The following is a 21923-nucleotide window of genomic DNA, read 5'->3' as shown; positions in this document are numbered from 1 at the left end:
TCATATTTGCTGTCAAGGTTTACGCCTATGACAGCGTGCCTCTCCGGGTGCTCCGGATCCAATGGTGTCTTCTTTGTTTCTTTCGCTGGCTTGAACGAGCCCTCAACTTCCGACTCCTTGGGGGTGGGTGACATTTCTGGCTTCTTGCCTGCCATCGCCACAACCCGGTCAAGAAGCCACTTTTTAGCTGCAATCACAAGGGACTCGGCCAGCCGGCTGCTGTCTGCTGCACAGGCAGACGACTTCTTGTAGTCTCCAACTATGGTCAGGATTCCCTTGGTAGTCGACATCTTAATCTTGAGGTAATCATAGTGGGGGACCGCCATGAACTTGGCCAGAGCAGGCCGGCCAAGTAGCGCATGGTAGGGGCTCTCAAGGTCCACCACCTCAAACCAGACTGGCTCTCGGCGAAAGTGATTTTTGTCCCCGAAGTGAACATCAATCTGGGTCTTGCCGATTGGTGAGCAGGAAAGGCCAGGGACTATGCCGTGGAATATAGTCCGACTGGGGCGAAGCTGCTTCTGCTTGATTCCCAATTTCTCCATTGTGTCATGTACATGATATGGATGCTGCTGCCGCCATCTATTAGGACTCTAGAGAAACGAGCTGCCCGCCTCTCTGTTGCGAAGGTGGCATCTAAGACCAGGGCATAAGAACCGGAGGAGGGCATCACCTCCGGGTGGTCAGCCCTGCTCCAACTGATGGGCTTCTCAGACCAATGCATGAACTCTGGAGTATCTGATTCCACTGCTTGTACTTCTTGCTGTTGCTGCCGTCTGCTGCGTCTATCGTCGGCCACACTCGTGAACACAATGTAGGCTCCGTGCTCCTCTGGATACTCATCTTGTATGGCGCCGATTGGCCGAACAGCCGACTACTGAGGCGGAGGAGGCGGCGGGCCGGCAGGCGGAGGAGGCAGGAGTCCATCTCCCTTGGCTCATCGCAGAGAAGCCAGTGCTTGAGGAGGGTGCCCTCTCGGCACTCGACGGTGAAGTATTCGATGGCCTGCACCTCGTGCACCCCCTCGCAGGAGTTGCGCAGCTCGGCCCAGCGCTTGAGATAGTCGCGAGTCAATTCGCTGGGCCCTTGGACGCACAAGGAGACCTGACGGGGCTTGGGAGGCCGCTTGTACGTGCTAGTGAAGTTGCAAATGAAGGCTTCAGTGAAATCAACCCAGTTGTTGATGCTGCGGGGCTTCATGCTGTTAAGCCACATCCGGGCTGTGCCCTGGAGCATGAGCGGGACGTACTTCACAGCAATGTGCTTGTTGCCGTTCGCTATGTTGACGGCAGTGGAGTAGTCGACTAGCCAGTCCTCCAGCTTCACGGAGCCGATGTATTTGGGCGTATCTCTTGGGAGCGTGAACCCTCGAGGGAAAGGCTCATCTCGGATTCATGGGCCGAAACAGGGCGGGCCCAACGCATCTTCTTCTTCTAGCGCCAAGGATTGGTTGAGGCGATCGATCTGATGGCGGGCGTCGTTCTCTCCGACTCCTTCTCGGTGGCCAAGGCGGTCGCCGAGTGTTGGGTGCATGACAGGCGGCAGAGTGGGATGCCTTTCCCCGTGAGGCGGAGGGGGAAGCGGGGTGCCTTGTCGCTCCACAGCTTGGGGGCGGCCGTCTGCGTCACGCTCGATGGAGAGGTGAGTCCGACTGTGGCTGGCAGCCGGCTCATTGCCTCTTCTACCGCGGGCGCCACCAGTCGGTGTCCGTGATGTTGCGCCATGATCCTGGCGAGGAGGCGGTTCCTCGTTCTGCTGGAGGGGCGCTTCGGCATGGCAGCCAGCTTCATGCTGCTCGGCGGCTGCATCAAGGAGCTGTTGGATGCGCTTTGTCATGTGGCGACGCTCGTCGCCCTCGTACTTGTCCAGCTCATCTGTCACCGACTAGGAAGCTCGGCTGTTTTCTGCAGGTGTGGCGTAGACGGGGCGATCCGTCCTGAATATGCTGGTGATAGTCGCGCCATGCTGCCGGATCAAGCCGATGCGGCTAGGCCCCTTAGGAGCCGGCGTGCCGCCGATGGCTCAGTCCATCTCGCGCCGGTAGGCTTCCGAGAGGCATCGCATGCTGGCCAGTCGGTTGGCGCTTTTGATGATATGGACACGGCATGCCTCCAGCGTCTCAACGTCTGCGTCTTCTGGGATGGGCGCTGACAAGTCTCGCAGCGCGACATCGAGCGGATCTCGAGCGCCTCCATCCGAGAGCTCGCCACTATGGATGACAAGCACCTCTGTGACGGTGCTCCCGCCGTTGTGCTCATGAGGAGGCGGCTCATCATAGACCACCATGTTGGTGGGGAATGTGTCAAGCTACGTCGCATCGGAGTCGACGATCATCGGGTCGGTGGAGCCAACAGACTCCAAGTCTATAGCAGGCTCACTGGCGACATGAAGCTGGTCGAGGAGGATGACGAGGCGGCTGTCAAGGCAGTCGGTGCCCGCGTCAGATGCAAGCTTGTCGGAGAGGCGGATCCCGCCAACAAGGTCGGCGAGGCAGCTCGCCACGCAGGCGATCTCCATGTCGTGCAGCGTGTCGAGGCTGACGCCGTCGGGCGTGCTGGGCTGGCTGCGCTCGCCAGGAAGGAACAAGGTTCCCGTCCAAAACAGGTCTCTGGATGACGGTGCACCTCGCCCCACGGTGGGCGCCAAATGTCGGGGGTTGGGTGCGACATATCCCAAAGGATGGCTTATCATGGTGGGAGCGAGTAGAATGTCACCGGTGCCTGGAAGCGGGATGAGGCGTAGACACGAACGCCGACGCACTTTACCCAGGTTCGAGGCTCTCCTAGGAGATAACACCCCTAGTCCTGCTCTGCGGGGTCTCCGCATGATCACTAAGGCACTAGTGAGTACAATGGTGCTCCTCGAGCTGTATGCTAGAGGTAGAAGGAGGCAGGACTAGCTCTCTTCTTCCTCTAGGGTGGAAGCTAGTTCTAACAGGTTGGGAACCCTTTGCATGGGTGTCCTGGGGGTTTGAGGCCTACCCCCCAGGGATACAATGGTAATCTAGCTGGGTGCCGGACCCCGCTGTCAGTGTCTCTGGTCACTGGCTTCTCCGCCGGCAGCTGGGGCCCGCCGCCTGGTCTGGTACGGAGCCGACAGGCCGCCCCTGCCGTTGGCGGGTCTGGTTGGTGGCTGATCACTGTAGCCGTGATGCTAATGACGCGGGCTTGGTCAGGGGAGCATGGTTACCGTCCCGCCGCCTGGTGGTAGAACTATAGCCACACCACGCCCCATCTAGTTAATGGTGCACGGGCCTCGAGGGAGGAACTAGCCGCCTGCTGGAAGTCGGCCTCCCTTAGATCCGGTTGGTCTGGCTTCCGCCATCTTCTGGGCTCTCACTGCCTGGCAGGGCCCACCGCCTGCAGGCCGTACCGACAGGCTGTTGTGGGAACAGGGCTCCGCCTGTCAGGAATGACGTCAAGAGGGAGGTGGCAATAGTGCCGCGCCGTGCGAAGATCTCTGCCTGTACGGGGCACTTTAGCCACGCCAAGCCGAGGATTCGGGGGTAAGGGGCTACACTGTAGCCTCACCCTGTCTTGTCCTCTTGATGAGGGGCGCAGACTCTGAGGGCGCCGGGTGGCCGCCTGCTAGAAGCCGGCCTCTACGTAGGCCGCCTGCTAGGAGTCGGCCCGTCTTGGTGCCGTCTGCTGGTACTCGGCCATTTTCGGGCAGCCGGCTGTTTAGCTAGCCTGCCGCTGGAAGGCGGCGCTTCCTGCTGGTGTCTATCTGGGCGAAGCCGGCCCAAAGTCTTGAAAGGCCTAGGGACTCGGGTTAGGCTACCGGTGGCCCATTACTCCGACAGGTGTGCACAGCAAGGATGATTATGGTAAACTAAAAAGCAAATACTAATATCATACAAGACGCTCCAAGCAAAACATATATCATGTGGCGAATAAAAATATAGCTCCAAGTAAAGTTATCGATAAACGAAGACGAAAGAGGGGAGGCCTTCCGGGGGCATCCCCAAGCTTAGGCTTTTGGCTATTCTTGAATATCTTGGCGTGCCTTGGGCATCCCCAAGCTTAGGGTCTTGCCACTCCTTATTCCATAGTCCATCAAATCTTTACCCAAAACTTGAAAACTTCACAACACAAAACTCAACAGGAAATCTCATAAGCTTCGTTAGTGAAAGAAAGAAAAACCACCACATAAGGTATTGTAATGAACTCATTCTTTATTTATATTGGTGTTAAACCTACTGTATTCCAAGTTCTCTATGCTTCATACCACTTAATACTGGCAATAGATGCATCAAAGTAAGCAAACAACACACGAAAAACAGAATCTGTCAAAAACAGAACAGTCTGTAGCAATCTGTAACTCTCGAATACTTCTAAAACTCTAAAACTCCTACCAAACTAGGAAGTCCTGGGCAATGTGTCTATCGATCTACAGAAAAAAGAATCAACACAAAATAACGTTTCTGTGAATTAACAAAACTAATTTTATGCGCGCAAAGTTTCTGTTTTTCAGCAGAATCAAATTAACTATCACCGTAGGTTATCCTATAGGTTCTACTTGGCACAAACACTAATTAAAACATAAAACACATCTAAATAAAAGGTAGATGCAAAATTTATTACTAAACAGAAACAAAAACAAAAACAAAAAAACATAAATAAAATTGGGCTGCCTCCCAACTAGCGCTATCGTTTAACGCCCCTAGCTAGGCATTAAAGCGAGGATAGATCTAAGTAGTGCCATCTTTGGCACTCAATTCCTCAATAGAGTACTTATAATCTTTAGGGGTTTCTCCCTTTTTAGCAATGATTAAGCCCTTAGGAAAGAATTCAAGAAATTCATTTGTAGCAAAAGGTTCCTTAATGATAGAGAGACAATTGGGATGAACACTTATTGATTTGAGATCTGCATTTCCCTAACTAGAAGATTCACCCTTATTTTTATGAACATAGATAAATTTGGCAGTTTTGGTAGGAGGATTTGGAGTGTTTTTCACGGAAGAAAACGCCGACCTAAATTGGTAATGATATCATCAAGTTTACCGACCCTAAATTGGTAAACACATCTATTCTTTCATTAACTCTAGGTTCTTTCTCTTTAAAAAATTTCAAAGTAACAACAACCCTAGATCCATATTGGGTAATTTTATTATGAATCTTTTTATCCAAATTTTCAATCAACTCAACAATGGCAACTTTATTTTCAATAATTTCAAGCCTTTGCATCACATGTTCCAAAGTTAAAACCGTTCCATTAACCAAAAGAGGTGGTGGGCCAAACAAATCTAGCATAACATTATAAGCATCAAACGTATGGCTACTCAAGAAATCCCCTCCGGTAATGGTATCAAGAATGCATCTATTCCAAGGAGTAATGCCTACATAAAAATTGTGAAGAAGAACGGAAGTAGAAAGCTTCCTAGTAGATTTATTTTGAGCATTATAAATTCTATGCCAAGCATCTTTTAAATTTTCTCCCTCCCTTTGCTTAAAATTAAGAATTTCATGTTCGGGAGTAATAACAAGGATAGGAGGACTAGCCGTGACAACGAGCAAACAAAGGACAAGCGAAAGAGAGAGGAGATTGGGAAAGAGAGGGCGAATAAAATAGCAAGGGTGAAGTGGGGAGAGGAAAACGAGAGGCAAATGGCAAAAAATGTAAATGCGAGGGAGATGAGTTTGTGATGGGTACTTGGTATGTCTTGACTTGAGCGAAGACCTCCCTGGCAACGGCGCCAAAAATCCTTCTTGCTACGTCTTGAGCTTGCGTTGGTTTTCCTTGAAGAGGAAAGGGTGATGCATCAATAGTAGTGTAAGTATTTCCCTCAGTTTGAGAACCAAGGTATCAATCCAGTAGGAGGCTCCTCAAAAGTCCCACGCACGTACAAAACAAACAAAGAACTCGCAACCAACACAATAAAGGGGTTATCAATCCCTTCACGGCCACTTGCAAAAGTGAGATCTGGTAGAGATAATATAATAAGATAAATATGTTTTTGATATTTTATAATATAGATAGGAAAAGTAAAGATGCAAACAAAAAGTAGATTGAAAGCTTATATGATAAAAGATAGACCCGGGGGCCATAGGTTTCACTAGTGGCTTCTCTCAAGATAGCATAAGTATTATGGTGGGTGAACAAATTACTGTCGAGCAATTGATAGAAAAGCGAATAACTATGAGATTATCTAGACATGATCATGTATATAGGCATCACGTCCGTGACAAGTAGACCGACTCTAGCCTGCATCTACTACTATTACTCCACACATCGACCGCTATCCAGCATGCATCTAGAGTATTAAGTTCATAAAGAACAGAGTAACACATTAAGAAAGATGACATGATGTAGAGGGATAAACTCATGCAATATGATATAAACCCCATCTTTTTATCCTCGATGGCAACAATACAATACGTGCCTTGCTGCCCCTGCTGTCACTGGGAAAGGACACCACAAGATTGAACCCAAAGCTAAGCACTTCTCCCATTGCAAGAAAGATCAATCTAGTAGGCCAAACCAAACTGATATTTCGAAGAGACTTGCAAAGATAACTTAATCACACATAAAAGAATTCAGAGGAGATTCAAATATTTCTCATAGATAAACTTGATCATAAACCCACAATTCATCGGATCTTGAGAAACACACCGCAAAAAGAGTTACATCAAATAGATCTCCAAGAAGATCGAGGAGAACATGGTATTGAGATCCAAAAACAGAGAAGAAGCCATCTAGCTAATAACTATGGACCCGAAGGTCTGTGGTAAACTACTCACAACTCATCGGAGGGGCTATGGTGTTGATGTAGAAGCCCTCCGTGGTCGATTCCCCCTCCGGCGGAGCGCCGGCGAAGGCTCCAAGATAGGATCTCGCGGATATAGAAGGTTACGGTGGTGGAAATAGTTTTTCGTGGCTTGTTCTGATGTTCTCGGGGTACATGGGTATATATAGGAGGAAGAAGTAGGTCGGTGGCCGCCCGAGGGGCCCTCGAGATAGGGGGCGCCCAGTAGGGGGGCGCACCCTCCACCCTCGTGGCCGCGTCGGCTGCTTCTTGACTTGCACTCCAAGTCCTCTGGATCACGTTCGTTCCAAAAATCACGCTCCCGAAGGTTTCATTCCGTTTGGACTCCATTTGATATTCCTTTTCTTCGAAATACTGAAATAGGCAAAAAACAGCAATACGGGCTGGGCCTCCGGTTAGTAGGTTAGTCCCAAAAATGATATAAATGTGTAAAGTAAAGCCCATAAAGATCCAAAACAAGTAATATAATGGCATGGAACAATCAAAAATTATAGATACGTTGGAGACGTATCATTCGGCTAGGGAGTAAAAGGAGCACCTCTGCGATTGTCACGATCGGGTCATCTGAGCTCGGACCTCAGACTGGGTGAAGCCGAAAGCTAGCGCTCTTATTGTTTTCAATCATGGTCGGCACACAACGGAACTCATAAGTACAAAAAATCTATTGCACAAGTCTCATAGTGACAATGAGCAACCGAAGAAAGGTATCGGTGGGGGTACTATTTTCTTCGAAGATGCTTCTTACACTTCTTCAGTAATATAGCATAAGTTCCCTGAGCGCGTTTGTCTATTACAGCCTTATGGCGTGATTGCCTGGTTATTGGAAACACTGTGAATATTCTTGACAGGTGGAGTACATAACACTCTTCGGCCCTTGACCGAAGAGGGAGAAGTCGACGGTCGGTTAAGACGCATTTAAAGTTCGGGTGAACACATATATGATATAAGTACTTCGGTACATACAATCATTATACATAAAACTCTTTTTACCCTAGTCACTTGGGGGCTCTTAAATTCATACAAGCCGTTCTATAATAAGTGTTTTCTTCTTAGTCGTTGGAATGTCTTTTTCTATCACTCTTTTTTCGACGCGGGTGTGTGGTCAATAGCCAGTAGCCTAATTTCTCTCTCAAAGCCACTAGAGTTTAGTTTGCTAAACTATCCCAACGAGAAGTACTCCGCCTTCGGGACAGGAGCTTGAAGCCGTAGGCTGACCCGCTTGAAGTCTTGAGATAGGATGTGTCATGTTAAAACACGATAGAAGCACAATTTTTTTCTAAGGCCAAATTTTGGATTGGCACCGAACACTTGATCTAGTTCGTACATCAAGTTTTTACGGAAGTTTATTGCCTTTTCAAACCTATGGCACTTTTAAACTATTTGTGTGTTTCCAACATTAGTCTCGCAGTGCAACGCCGGACACCTTTAGAGATTCGCCAAAAAACATTCTCGGACATTGCTATATATGCATCGGTTTCGAATTGTCTCTTCGGTCAATAGTTGGGTTGCCCGGCTCCTGTGCTTGCCTCCTACTTTCCGCTTTGTTTGGCTAGGTGCGCAAAGGGAGAACCACTGCGACTGTGCTTCCAGCTAGCATGGTTAAGCACCTCAGTGGAGAAAGCCGAAAACTGACAGTCACAATAAGCATAAACTGGTCAGCAATCCGATGACTGTATTAAACTATAAGATCGATAGAGGTCACCCCGTGTTAAATGACAGTGTTCATAACATTGGCCGAAGTGTTTACGGCTTGACATCGACTGTCCGAACACTAACCGGGGGCTAGTTACTAGCCTCCCAACTTTAAGCTCCTATGACTAAGTGAAAGTTATAAATCCCGCATATCTAATTGCCTCGTTTCCGCTAACACAACCCCCTTCGGGCACCGAGACGTCGGCTAAGGGTTGTTTTGTTATTGCGAAAACACCCTGCGTAGCATCTACAAGGGGGTGGAAGCCGATGATGGGCCACTTTCAAATGATAAACGGTCGCAACGGAGTCAAACTAAACATATCATCGGCGTTTGTATTTAATATACAAGAGTCGCCTTCCACAATCATTGTTATAAAGCCATAAATATGCATCAATTTGACTTAAGATTTTGGCCAAGCTAGGTTGCCTGGCTCCTGTGCTTACCCCTACGTTCCTGATTGTTCCGCTAGGCGATAAAGGGAGCACCTCTGTGATTGTTACTACCGGTTCATCTGAGTTAGTACCTCAGACTGGGTGAAGCCGGAAGCTATCAATCTTAAAGGATCACATTGGTCGGCAATGATGGAAGTGAAAATTTTGGTTCATTAATACCATAGAGTTCGGGAACTTTCCCCGAACTAAATCCTCAATATTTTTCTCCCGCATTGATCGGAGGTGAGGTTTTGATCATGCTTAGCATGACAACCTAACGAAAGGAACCGATAGCGGGACTATTTTCTTTGGAAGATGTTTCTTACGTTAAAATGTAGTATACCATATCTCTTTGTGTACCTTTGTTTATAAAACCGTATGGCCGGATTGCCTTGTTTTCCATAAATCTTTGCCCTTACAACGGCTTTATAAAGTAGGAAAACACTCCTCGGCTACTGGCCGAAGAGGTTGAAGCCGATGGTCGGTCAACAAAGTTTTGTACAATACAGATTCGAGCATTAATGTTGTAGAGTACTTGGATACATAGAATCGTTACACATAATTTGTGATTTTACTTCGGACATCGATCCTTAATTCGGCCACCTGATACATCTCCAATGTATCTATAATTTTTGATTGTTCCATGATATTATATTACCCATTTTGGATGTTTATGGGCTTTACTCTACACTTTTATATCATTTTTGGGACTAACCTACTAACCGGAGGCCCAGCCCGAATTGCTATTTTTTTTGCCTATTTCAGTGTTTCAAAGGAAAGGAATATCAACGGAGTCCAAACGGAATGAAACCTTCGGGAGCGATCTTTTTGGAACAAATGCAATCCAGGGGACTTGGAGTGGAAGTCAAGCAACAAACAAGGCGGCCACGAGGGTGCCCGCGCGCCCATTGGGGGTGGGCGCGCTCCCCACCCTCGTGGGCCCCTCGAGCATCCACCGACCTACTTCTTCCTCCTATATATATCCACGTACCCCGAAAATATCCAGGAGCACCACGAAAAACTATTTCCACCACCACAACCTTCTGTATCCGCGAGATCTCATCTTGGAGCCTTCGCTGGCGCTCCACCGGAGTGGGAATCAACCATGGAGGGCCTCTACGTCATCTCTAAGGCCTCTCCGATGAGTTGTGAGTAGTTTACCACAGACCTTCGGGTCCATAGTTATTAGCTAGATGGCTTCTTCTCTCTCTTTGAATATCAATACAATGTTCTCCTCAATCTTCTTGGAGATCTATTTGATGTAACTCTTTTTGCGGTGTGTTTGTCGAGATCCGATGAATTGTGGGTTTATGATCAAGTTTATCTATGAGAAATATTTGAATCTCCTCTGAATTCTTTTATGTGTGATTAAGTTATCTTTTCAAGTCTCTTCAAATTATCAGTTTGGTTTGGCCTGCTAGATTGATATTTGTTGCAATGGGAGAAGTACTTAGCTTTGGGTTCAATCTTGCGGTGTCCTTTCCCAGTGATAGCAGGGGCAGCAAGGCACGTATTGTATTTTTGCCATCGAGGATAAAAAGATGGGGTATATATCATATTGCATGAGTTTATCCCTCTACATCATGTCATCTTTCTTAATGCGTTACTCTGTTCTTCATGAACTTAATACTCTAGATGCAAGCAGGAGTCAGTCGATGTGTGGAGTAATAGTAGTAGATGCACAATCATTTCGATCTACTTGTCATGGACGTGATGCCTATATACATGATCATGCCTAGATAATCTCATAACTATGTGCTTTTCTATCAATTGCTCGACGATAATTTGTTCACCCACCGTAATACTTATGCTATCTTGAGAGAAGCCACTAGTGAAACCTATGGCCCCCGGGTCTATCTTTTATCATATAGGTTTTCCATCTATCTTTTATTTGCATCTTTTACTTTCCAGTCTATATCATAAAAATACCAAAAATATATATCTTATCTTATTATGTCTATCAGATCTCACTTTTGCAATTTACCGTGAAGGGATTGACAACCCCTTTATTGCGTTGGTTGCGAGGTTCTTGTTTGTTTGTGTAGGTGTGTGCGACTTTTGAGGAGCCTCCTACTGGATTGATACCTTGGTTCTCAAAAACTGAGGGAAATACTTACACTACTTTGCTGCATCACCCTTTCCTCTTCAAGGAAAACCAACGCAATGCTCAAGAGGTATCACCACCCGTGCCCACATTAAGGCTCGGGGGCTACTGGGCTTCGTGCCTATCATTTACAAATATTAAAGGGGTACATCGATCCCCTGATCTAGGGTTGCCACCCGACCAGTGTCTCGGGGGCTTCTGCATTGCCTATTCAATGCAGAAAATTCAAAGTGCTTAGTGTTCATCTTGACCGAACTATGGGCAAACGCGTCTTCGGACAACAATAGGTACCATCTGGACCTATCTGGCGTCAAGCTAATATATTGCGGCAACTTCTCAAGACCCTCTCTCAAGGGCCCATTCGCTGATCACTATTATCTCTAATATATTACACTGTGTTTCTATTCCTATGTATGCTGCCGACCTAGGAGTTGATCCTCAGGCCGATTTCGCGCATCGACCTGAGTCTCAGGGGCTACTAGGATCAGCGGTTTCATGTTTTCCTTCAGGTGCATCTCGGGTTTTAGACTGACACACACCTTGAGAGCTACTAGATATGCATATATTGGCTATATATCTCAGCAGAGAATAAATTGCACCAGTCAAAAATATTCACAAAAAATCACCCGCGGTCGGGGTGGTGCACCACCTCGGAAGCAATGCGTCATAAAGCTCGGGCGCCAATGGCTAGCTCCATAGAGGGTACTTTCGGCATTAAGCTCGGCTAAAATCCTTCAACTTTTTTGAACCAAGGTGATCTATGATACCTCAGATATAGTCCGGCGTTGTAGCTCGGATATAGTCCAGCGTTGGAGCTTGGAAATAGTCCGGCGTTGGAGCTCGGATACATTCTGGCGTTGGAGCTCGGAAGCAGTCCGACATTTGTGCTTGGCTACAAAAGATACCTCGAATGCAGTCCGGTGTTGGGGCTCGGATGCAAGAGGACACCACCGCATGGGAACAACTTCAAACCCGAGGTGTGGCATAAAAATAACAAGACATTGATAAAGGACGAGAAATTAAAGGGGCTCCTCGGATACCCGGTGTGTAAACTCTTCAGATTCACTTCGGCGATTGATACGTGTCCACCGTATCTATAATTTTTGATTGTTCCATGCCATTATATTACCCCTTTTGGATGTTTATGGGCTTTATTTTACATATTTATATCATTCTTGGAACTAACCTACTAACCGGAGCCCCAGCCCGTATTGCTGTTTTTTTGCCTATTTCAGTATTTCGAAGAAAAGGAATGTCAAACGGAGTCCAAATGGAATGAAACATTCGGGAGCGTGATTTTTGGAACAAACATGATTCGGAGAACTTGGAGTGCAAGTCAAGAAGAAAACAAGGCGGCTAGGAGATAGGAGGGCGCGCCCACCCCTCCTAGGTGCGCCCCTGTCTCCTGGGCCCCACGTGCGGCCACCGACGTACTTCTTCTTCCTATATATACCTACGTACCCCAAAAACATCCAAGGAGCCAACGAAAAACAATTTCCACTGTCGTAACCTTCTGTATCCGCGAGATCCCATCTTGGAGCCTTCGCCGGCGCTCTGCTGGAGGGGGCGTTCGACCATGGAGGGCTTCTACATCAACACCATTGCCCCTCCGATGAGTTGTGAGTAGTTTACCACAGACCTTTGGGTCCATAGTTATTAGCTAGATGGCTTCTTCTCTCTTTTTGGATCTCAATACAATGTTCTCCCCCTCTCTTGTGGAGATCTATTTGATGTAAACTCTTTTTGCGGTGTGTTTGTCGAGATCCGATGAATTGTGGGTTTATGATCAAGTTTATCTATGAGAAATATTTGAATCTTCTCTGAATTCTTTTATGTATGATTGAGTTATCTTTGCAAGTCTCTTCAGAATTATCAGTTTGGTTTGGCCTACTAGATTGATCTATCTTGCCATGGGAGAAGTGCTTAGCTTTGGGTTCAATCTTGCGGTGTCCTTACCCAGTGACAGAAAGGGTTGCAAAGCACGTATTGTATTGTTGCCATCCAGGATAAAAATATGGGGTTTATATCATATTGCTTGAGTTTATCCCTCCACATCATGTCATCTTTCTTAATGTGTTACTCTGTTCTTATGAACTTAATACTCTAGATGCATGCTGGATAGCGGTCGATGTGTGGAGTAATAGTAGTAGATGCAGGCAGGAGTCAGTCTACTTGTTACGAACGTGATGCCTATATACATGATCATGCCTAGATAATCTCATAATTATTCGCTTTTCTATCAATTGCTCGACAGTAATTTGTTCACCCACTGTAATACTTATGCTATCTTGAGAGAAGCCACTAGTCAAACCTATGGCCCCCTGGGTCTATCTTTTATCATATAAGCTTTCAATCTACTTTTATTTGCATCTTTACTTTTTGCATCTATATTATAAAATACCAAAAATATATTTATCTTATCATACTATCTCTATCAGATCTCACTTTCGCAAGTGGCCGTGAAGGGATTGGCAACCCCTTTATTGCGTTGGTTGCAAGTTCTTTGTTTGTTTGTGTAGGTGCGTGGGACTTTTGAGGAGCCTCCTACTGGATTGATACCTTGGTTCAAAACTGAGGGAAATACTTACGCTACTCTGCTGCATCACCCTTTCCTCTTCAAGGAAAACGAATGCAAGCTCAAGACGTAGCAAGATGGATTTCTGGCGCCGTTGCCGGGGAGGTCTTCGCTCAAGTCAAGATATACCAAGTACCCATCACAAACTCATCTCCCTCGCGTTTACATTATTTGCCATTTGCCTCTCGTTTTCCTCTCCCCCACTTCACCCTTTCCGTTTTATTCGCCCTCTCTTTCCCAATCTTCTCTCTCCCTCTTTTTCGCTTGCCTTTTACCGTTTGCTCGTGTGTTAGATCGTTTACCTTGTTGTTATGGCTAGTTCCTTTTCCGCTCCTATGTCTCCCAAGTTTGAAGTTCTTCACTTGAAGCAAAAGCAAGGAGAAAACTTAAAAGATGCTTGATATAGGATGATGGAATCTTATCGCAAGTGCACCCTAGAGGTGAACTTTAGAATTCTTCTTTGCAATTTTTATGTTGGGCTAAATATGACGCATAGACAACTCTTGGATTGCATTGCCAAGGGAAATTTTATTGAAATTGATCCTAGTATTTCTCATGAAATTATAGAGGGAATAGTGGGAACACTACCTCAAAAGAGAGGATCACATCCTACCCAAGAAGAAACACGAGTGTTTGGACAGATTTGTGAAGTAACAATTTTTTTACCAAAGTCTCTTGAGCCCCTTAAAAGTGCTAGCGGAAATCTTCACCGCATGAATATGTTGATTACTCTTTGCAATAAGCGGTTGGATTCTTTAGATCTAAAAATTTGCAAGTATGAAGGGAAACGTAAAGAACCTCCCGGATTCGAGCATGACTCCGCTAAAAAACTGAAAATTAAAGATGGCACTACTTAGATCTATCTTCGCTTTTATGCCTAGCTAGGGGCGTTAAACGATAGCGCTAGTTGGGAGGCAACCCAAATATTTTTGTGTTTTTTTTCTGTTTAGTAATAAATTTTTGCATCTACCTTCTGTTGAGATGTTTTTTTATGTTTTAATTAGTGTTTGTGCCAAGTAGAACCTATAGGATAACCTATGATGATAGTTAATTTGATTCTGCTGAAAAACAAAAACTTTGCACGCATGAAGTTTTGTTAAATCACAGAAACGTGCTTTTGCGTTGATTCTTTTTGCTGCTGATCAGTAAACAAATTGTCCAGGACTTCCTATTTTGGTAGGATTTTTAGAGTTCCAGAAGTTTGCCTTAGTTACAGATTGCTACAGACTGTTCTGTTTTTGAAATATTCTGTTTTTCGTGTGTTATTTGCTTATTTTGATGCATCTATGGCTAGTATTAAGTGGTATAAACTATAGAGAACTTGGAATACAGTAGGTTTAACACCAAAATAAATAAAGAATGAGTTCATTACAGTACCTTATGTGGTGTTTTTGTTTCCTTTCACTAACGGAGCTTATAAGATTTCCTGTTGAGTTTTGTGTTGTGAAGTTTTCAAGTTTTGGGTAAAGCTTTGATGGACTATGGAATAAGGAGTGGCAAAAGCATAATATTGGGGATGCCCAAGGCACCCCAAGATACTCAAGAATGGCCAAAAGCCTAAGCTTGGGGATGCCCCGGGAAGGCATCCCCTCTTTCGTCTTCGTTCATTGGTAACTTTACTTGGAGCTATATTTTTATTCGCAACATGATATGTGTTTTGCTTGGAGCGTCGTGTATTATATTAGCCTTTGCTTTTTAGTTTACCACAATCATCCTTGCTGTACACAACTTTTAGTAGAAGCCCACTTGATTAGAATTTGTTAGAATATTCTATGTGCTTCACTTATATTTTTTGAGCTTGATAGTTTTTGCTCTAGTGCTTCACTTATATCTTTTAGAGCACGGCGGTGGCTTAATTTTGTAGAAATTGCTAGCCTCTCATGCTTCACTTATATTATTTTGAGAGTATTTTAGAACAGCATGGTATTTGCTATGGTTATAAAATTGGTCCTAGAATGGTAGGCATCCAAGTTGGGTATAATAAAAACTATCATAGGAAGTGAATTGGATGCTATGATCAATTTGATACTTGATAAATGTTTTGAGATATGGAGGTAGTGATATTAAAGTCATGCTAGTTGGTTGATTATGAATTTAAAGAATGCTTGTGTTGAAGTTAGCAAGCCCCGTAGCATGCACATATGGTAAAAGTTGTGTAACAAATTTATTGCATAGAGTGCTCTTTTGATTGCCTTCCCTTGAGTGGAGGTCGGGGGCGCGCGATGGTTAACTCCTACCAACCTCCCCCCTAGGATCATGCGTAGTAGTACTTTGCTTCAAGGGCTAATAAAACTTTTGCAATAAGTATATGAGTTCTTTTGACTAATGTTGAGTCCATGGATTATATGCAATTTTATCTTTCCACCATTGCTAGCCTCTTCGGTACCGTGCATTGCCCTTTCTCACCTTGAGAGTTGGTGCAAACTTCGCCGGTGCATCCAAACCCCGTGGTACGATACACTCTATCACACATAAACCTCCTTATATCTTCCTCAAAACAGCCACCATACCTACCTATTATGGCATTTCCATAGCCATTCCGAGATATATTGCCATGCAACTTTCCACCATTCCGTTCATCATCATCATGACATACATTACTTTTGTCATATTGCCATTGCATGATCATGTAGTTGACATCGTATTTGTGGCAAAGCCACTATGCATAATTTTTCATACATGTCACTCTTGATTCATTGCACCATCCCGGTACACCACCGGAGGCATTCATAGAGAGTCATATCCTGTTCTAGTTTCGAGTTGTAATTCATATGTTGTAATCAATGAAAGTGTGATGATCATCATTATTAGAGCATTGTCCCAAAGAAAAAAAAGGCCAAAAAAAAAGAAAGGCCAATGAAAAAAAAGAAAGGCCAAAGAAAAAACAAAAAGAAAAAGAAAAAGAAAAAGTAGCACCATGTTTTTCATGTAGTGAGTCTCATATATTGTGCTTCAAAGTAGCACCATGTTTTCCATATAGCGAGTCTCATACGTTGTCACTTTCATATTCTAGTGGGAATTTTTCATTATAGAACTTGGCTTGTATATTCCTACGATGGGCTTCCTCAAATGCCCTAGGTCTTCGTGAGCAAGCAAGTTGGATGCACACCCACTTAGTTTTCTTTTGTTGAGCATTCATTTATAGCTCTAGTGCATCCGTTGCATGGCAATCCGTACTCCTCATGTTGACATCAATTGATGGGCATATCCATAGCCTGTTGATTATCCTCGTCAATGTGAGACTTTCTCTTTTTTTTGTCTTCTCCACACAACCTCCATCATCATATTCTATTTCACCCATAGTGCTATATCCATGGCTCACGCTCATGTATTACATGAGAGTTGAAAAAGGCTGAAGCGCATTAAAAAGTATGAACCAGTTGCTTGGCTGAAACCGGGGTTGTCCTTGATGGGATTATTTTGTGTGATGAAAATGAAACATAGCCTAACTATATGATTTTTAAGGGATGAACTTCCTTTAGCCATGTTATTTTGAGAAGACATGATTGCTTTGATTAGTATACTTGAAGTGTTACTATTTCTTTTATCAATGTGAACTTTTATTTTGAATCATTTGGATCTGAACATTCATGCCACGATAAAGAAAATTACATTGAGAATTATGCTAGGTAGCATTCCACATCAAAAATTCTGTTTTTTAGCATTTACCTACTCGAGGGAGAGCAGGAATTAAGCTTGGGGATGCTTGATATGTCTCCAACGTATCTATAATTTTTGATTGTTCCATGCTATTATATTACCCCTTTTGGATGTTTATGGGCTTTATTTTACATATTTATATCATTTTTGGGACTAACCTACTAACTGGAGGCCCGTCCCGTATTGCTGTTTTTTTGCCTATTTCAATATTTCGAAGAAAAGGAATATCAAACAGAGTCCAAACGGAATGAAACCTTCGGGAGCGTGATTTTTGGAACGCACGTGATCCGAAGAACTTGGAGTGCAAGTCAAGAAGCAAACAAGGCAGCTAGGAGATAGGAGGGTGCACCCACCCCTCCTAGGCGCGCCCCTGTCTCCTGGGCCCCACGTGCGGCTACCGGCGTACTTCTTCCTCCTATATATACCTACGTACCCCGAAAACATCCAAGGAGCCAACGAAAAACAATTTCCACCATTGTAACCTTCTATATCCGTGAGATCCCATCTTGGAGCCTTCACCGGCGCTCCGCCGGAGGGGGAACCGACCACGGAGGGCTTCTACATCAACACCATAGCCCCTCCGATGAGTTGTGAGTAGTTTACCACAGACCTTCAGGTCCATAGTTATTAGCTAGATGGCTTCTTCTCCCTTTTTGGATCTCAATACAATGTTCTCCCCCTCTCTTGTGGAGATCTATTCGATGTAAACTCTTTTTGCGGTGTGTTTGTCGAGATCCGATGAATTGTGGGTTTATGATCAAGTTTATCTATGAGAAATATTTGAATCTTCTCTGAATTCTTTTATGTATGATTGAGTTATCTTTGCAAGTCTCTTCGAATTATCAGTTTGGTTTGGCCTACTAGATTGATCTTTCTTGCCATGGGAGAAGTGCTCAGCTTTGGGTTCAATCTTGCAGTGTCCTTACCCAGTGACAGAAAGGGTTGCAAGGCACGTATTGTATTGTTGCCATCGAGGATAAAAAGATGGGGTTTATATCATATTGCTTGAGTTTATCCCTCTACATCATGTCATCTTTCTTAATGCGTTACTCTATTCTTATGAACTTAATACTCTAGATGCATGCTGGACAGTGGTCGATGTGTGGAGTAATAGTAGTAGATGCAGGCAGGAGTTGGTCTACTTGTCACGGACGTGATGCCTATATACATGATCATGCCTAGATAATCTCATAATTATTCGCTTTTCTATCAATTGCTCGACAGTAATTTGTTCACCCACTGTAATACTTATGCTATCTTGAGAGAAGCCACTAGTGAAACCTATGGCCCCCGGGTCTATCTTTTATCATATAAGCTTTCAATCTACTTTTATTTGCATCTTTACTTTTTGCACCTATATTATAAAATACCAAAAATATATTTATCTTATCATACTATCTCTATCAGATCTAACTTTCATAAGTGGCTGTGAAGGGATTGACAACCCCTTTATTGTGTTGGTTGCGAGTTCTTTGTTTGTTTGTATAGGTGCATGGGACTTTTGAGGAGCCTCCTTCTGGACTGATACCTTGGTTCTCAAAAACTGAGGGAAATACTTACGCTACTCTGTTGCATCACCCTTTCCTCTTCAAGGAAAACCAGCGCAAGCTCAAGACGTAGCAGCGATCCTCAAGATTGAAGATGAGATGATTTGTTGAACCAGTTTTCAAGACCGACGACCGAAGACGAAGAACTATTTGGAAGAATCTAGGAGCGTCCCCAACTTGAATATCGGTTCAGGGGGCTACTGATGGTGTCCTGGACTAGGGGGTATTCACCACGTCGTCTCCCGATCAATTAGATTGGGCCGAGGACCCCCATGGCCGTATACTCATGGGCCAGTTCGGACAGCTGATGCATACACATGGAAGATCAACTCTTGTAACCCTATATTCATCAAGATAAATCAAGCAGGAAGTAGGGTATTACCTCGATAGAGAGGGCCCGAACCTGGGTAACATCGTGTCCCCTGTCTCCTGTTACCCATCGATCCATGACACATAGCTTGGGACCCCCTACCCGAGATCTGCCGGTTTTGACACCCACAGTAGGTGCGCCCCCACCCTTGTGGGCCCCTCATAGCTCCACCGACGTACCTCTTTCGCCTATATATACTGTTATACCCTAGAAACATCAAGGGAGCCATGAAACCAGTTTTCGAACGCTGCAACCTTCTGTACCCGCGAGATCCCATCTTGGGGCCTTTTTTGGCAATCTGCCGGAGGGGGAATCGATCATGGAGGGCTTCTACATCAACACCATTGCCTCCCCGATGAAGTGTGAGTAGTTTACCACAGACCTTTGGGTCCATAGTTATTAGCTAGATGGCTTCTTCTCTCTCTCTCTTGGATTCTCAATACAAAGTTCTCCTCGATGTTCTTGGAGATCTATTCGATGTAATTCTTTTGCGGTGTGTTTGTCGAGATCCGATGAATTGTGGATTTATGAACAATATTATCTATGAATATTATTTGGTTCTTCTCTGAATTCTTATATGCATGATTTCATATATTTGCAAGTCTCTTCGAATTATCGGTTTAGTTTGGCCTACTAGATTGATCTTTCTTGCAATGGGAGAAGTGCTTAGCTTTGGGTTCAATCTTGCGGTGTCATTTCCCAGTGACAGTAGGGGCAGTAAGGCACGTATTGTATTGATGCCATCGAGGATAAAAAGATGGGGTTTATATCATATTGCTTGAGTTTATCCCTCTACATCATGTCATCTTGCTTAATGCGTTACTCCGTTCTTATGAACTTAATACTCTAGATGCATGTTGGATAGCGGTTGATGTGTGGAGTAATAGTAGTAGATGCAGAATTGTTTCGGTCTACTTGACACGGACGTCATGCCTATGCTCATGATCATTGCCTTAGATATCTTCATAATTATGCGCTCTTCTATCAATTGATCGGCAGTAATTTGTTCACCCACCGCAATACATGCTATCTTGAGAGAAGCCACTAGTGAAACCTATGGACCCGGGTCTCTTTCATATCATATTACATATCTTTTGTTTACATCGCATCTCGTTTACTATTTTGCAATCTTTACTTTCCAATCTATACAACAAAAATACCAAAAATATTTACTTTACTATCTTTATCAGATCTCACTTCTGCGAGTGACCGTGAAGGGATTGACAACCCCTTTACTACGTTGGTTGCAAGGTTCTTGATTGCTTGTGCATGTACTAGGTGAATTGTGTGTCGTCTCCTACTGGATTTATACCTTGGTTCTCAAAACTGAGGGAAATACTTACGCCACTTTGCTGCATCACCCTTTCCTCTTCAAGGGAAAAACCAACGCAAGCTCAAGAGGTAGCACTCCACACATCGACCGCTATCCAGCATGCATCTAGAGTATTAAGTTCAAAAAGAACGGAGTAACGCATTAAGCAAGATGACATGATGTAGAGGAATTAACTCAAGCAATATGATGAAAACGCCATCTTGTTATCCTCGATGGCAACAATACAATACATGCCTTGCTGCCCCTACTATCACTGGGAAAGGACACTACAAGATTGAACCCAAAGCTAAGCACTTCTCCCTTTGCAAGAAAGATCAATCTAGTAGGCCAAACTAAACCGATAATTCGAAGAGACCTGCAAAGATATCAAATCATGCATATAAGAATTTAGAGAAGAACCAAATAATATTCATAGATAATCTTGATCATAAATCCACAATTCATCGGATCTCAGCAAACACACCGTAAAAGAGTATTACATTGAATAGATCTCCAAGAACAACAAGGAGAACATGGTATTGAGAACCAAAGAGAGAGAAGAAGCCATCTAGATAATAACTATGGACCCGAAGGTTTGTGGTAAACTACTCATGTATCATCAGAGAGGTAATGGTGTGGCTCTCCTGGATCTTTTCAGGGTATAAGAGTATATATAGGCGAAAGAACTAGGTCAGGGGAGCCACAAGGGGCCCATGAGCGTGGGGGCGCGCCCTACCCCCTGGGCGCACCCTCCTGCCTTATGGCTTCCTCGTTGCATCTCCGACTTCATCTCCAAGTCTTCTGGTTTGCTTTCGGTCCAAGAAAGATCATCGCGAAGGTTTCTTCCGTTTGGACTCCGTTTGGTATTCCTTTTCCGCAAAACTCTAAAATAGGCAAAAAAACAGAAACTGGCACTGGGCCCTCGGTTAATAGGTTAGTCCCAAAAATAATATAAAATAGCATATAAAATGCCTATTAAACATCCAAAACATATAATCTAATAGCATGGAACAATAAAAAATTATAGATACGTTGGAGAAGTATCAAGCATCCTCAAGCTTAATTTCTGCTCGTCCTCGAGTAGGTAAATGATAAAAACAGATTTTTTTTATGTGGAATTCTACCTAACACATATATCCATGTAATTTTCTTTATTGTGGCATGAATATTCAGATCCGAAAGATTCAAGACAAAAGTTTAATATTGACATAAAAACAATAATACTTCAAGCATACTAACAAAGCAATCATGTCTTCTCAAAATAACATGGCAAAAGAAAGCTATCCCTACAAAATCATATAGTTTGGCTATGCTCTATCTTCATCACACAAAATATTTAAATCATGCACAATCCCGGTTTTAGCCAAGCAATTGTTTCATACTTTAGTATTTTCAAACTTTTTCAATCTTCGCGCAATACATGAACATGAGACATGGACATAGCACTATAGGTGGAATAGAATGG

Source organism: Triticum aestivum, chromosome 3B (genome assembly GCF_018294505.1).
Source record: "Triticum aestivum cultivar Chinese Spring chromosome 3B, IWGSC CS RefSeq v2.1, whole genome shotgun sequence".
Classification (NCBI taxonomy): domain Eukaryota; kingdom Viridiplantae; phylum Streptophyta; class Magnoliopsida; order Poales; family Poaceae; genus Triticum; species Triticum aestivum.
This window is presented reverse-complemented; position numbering follows the sequence as displayed.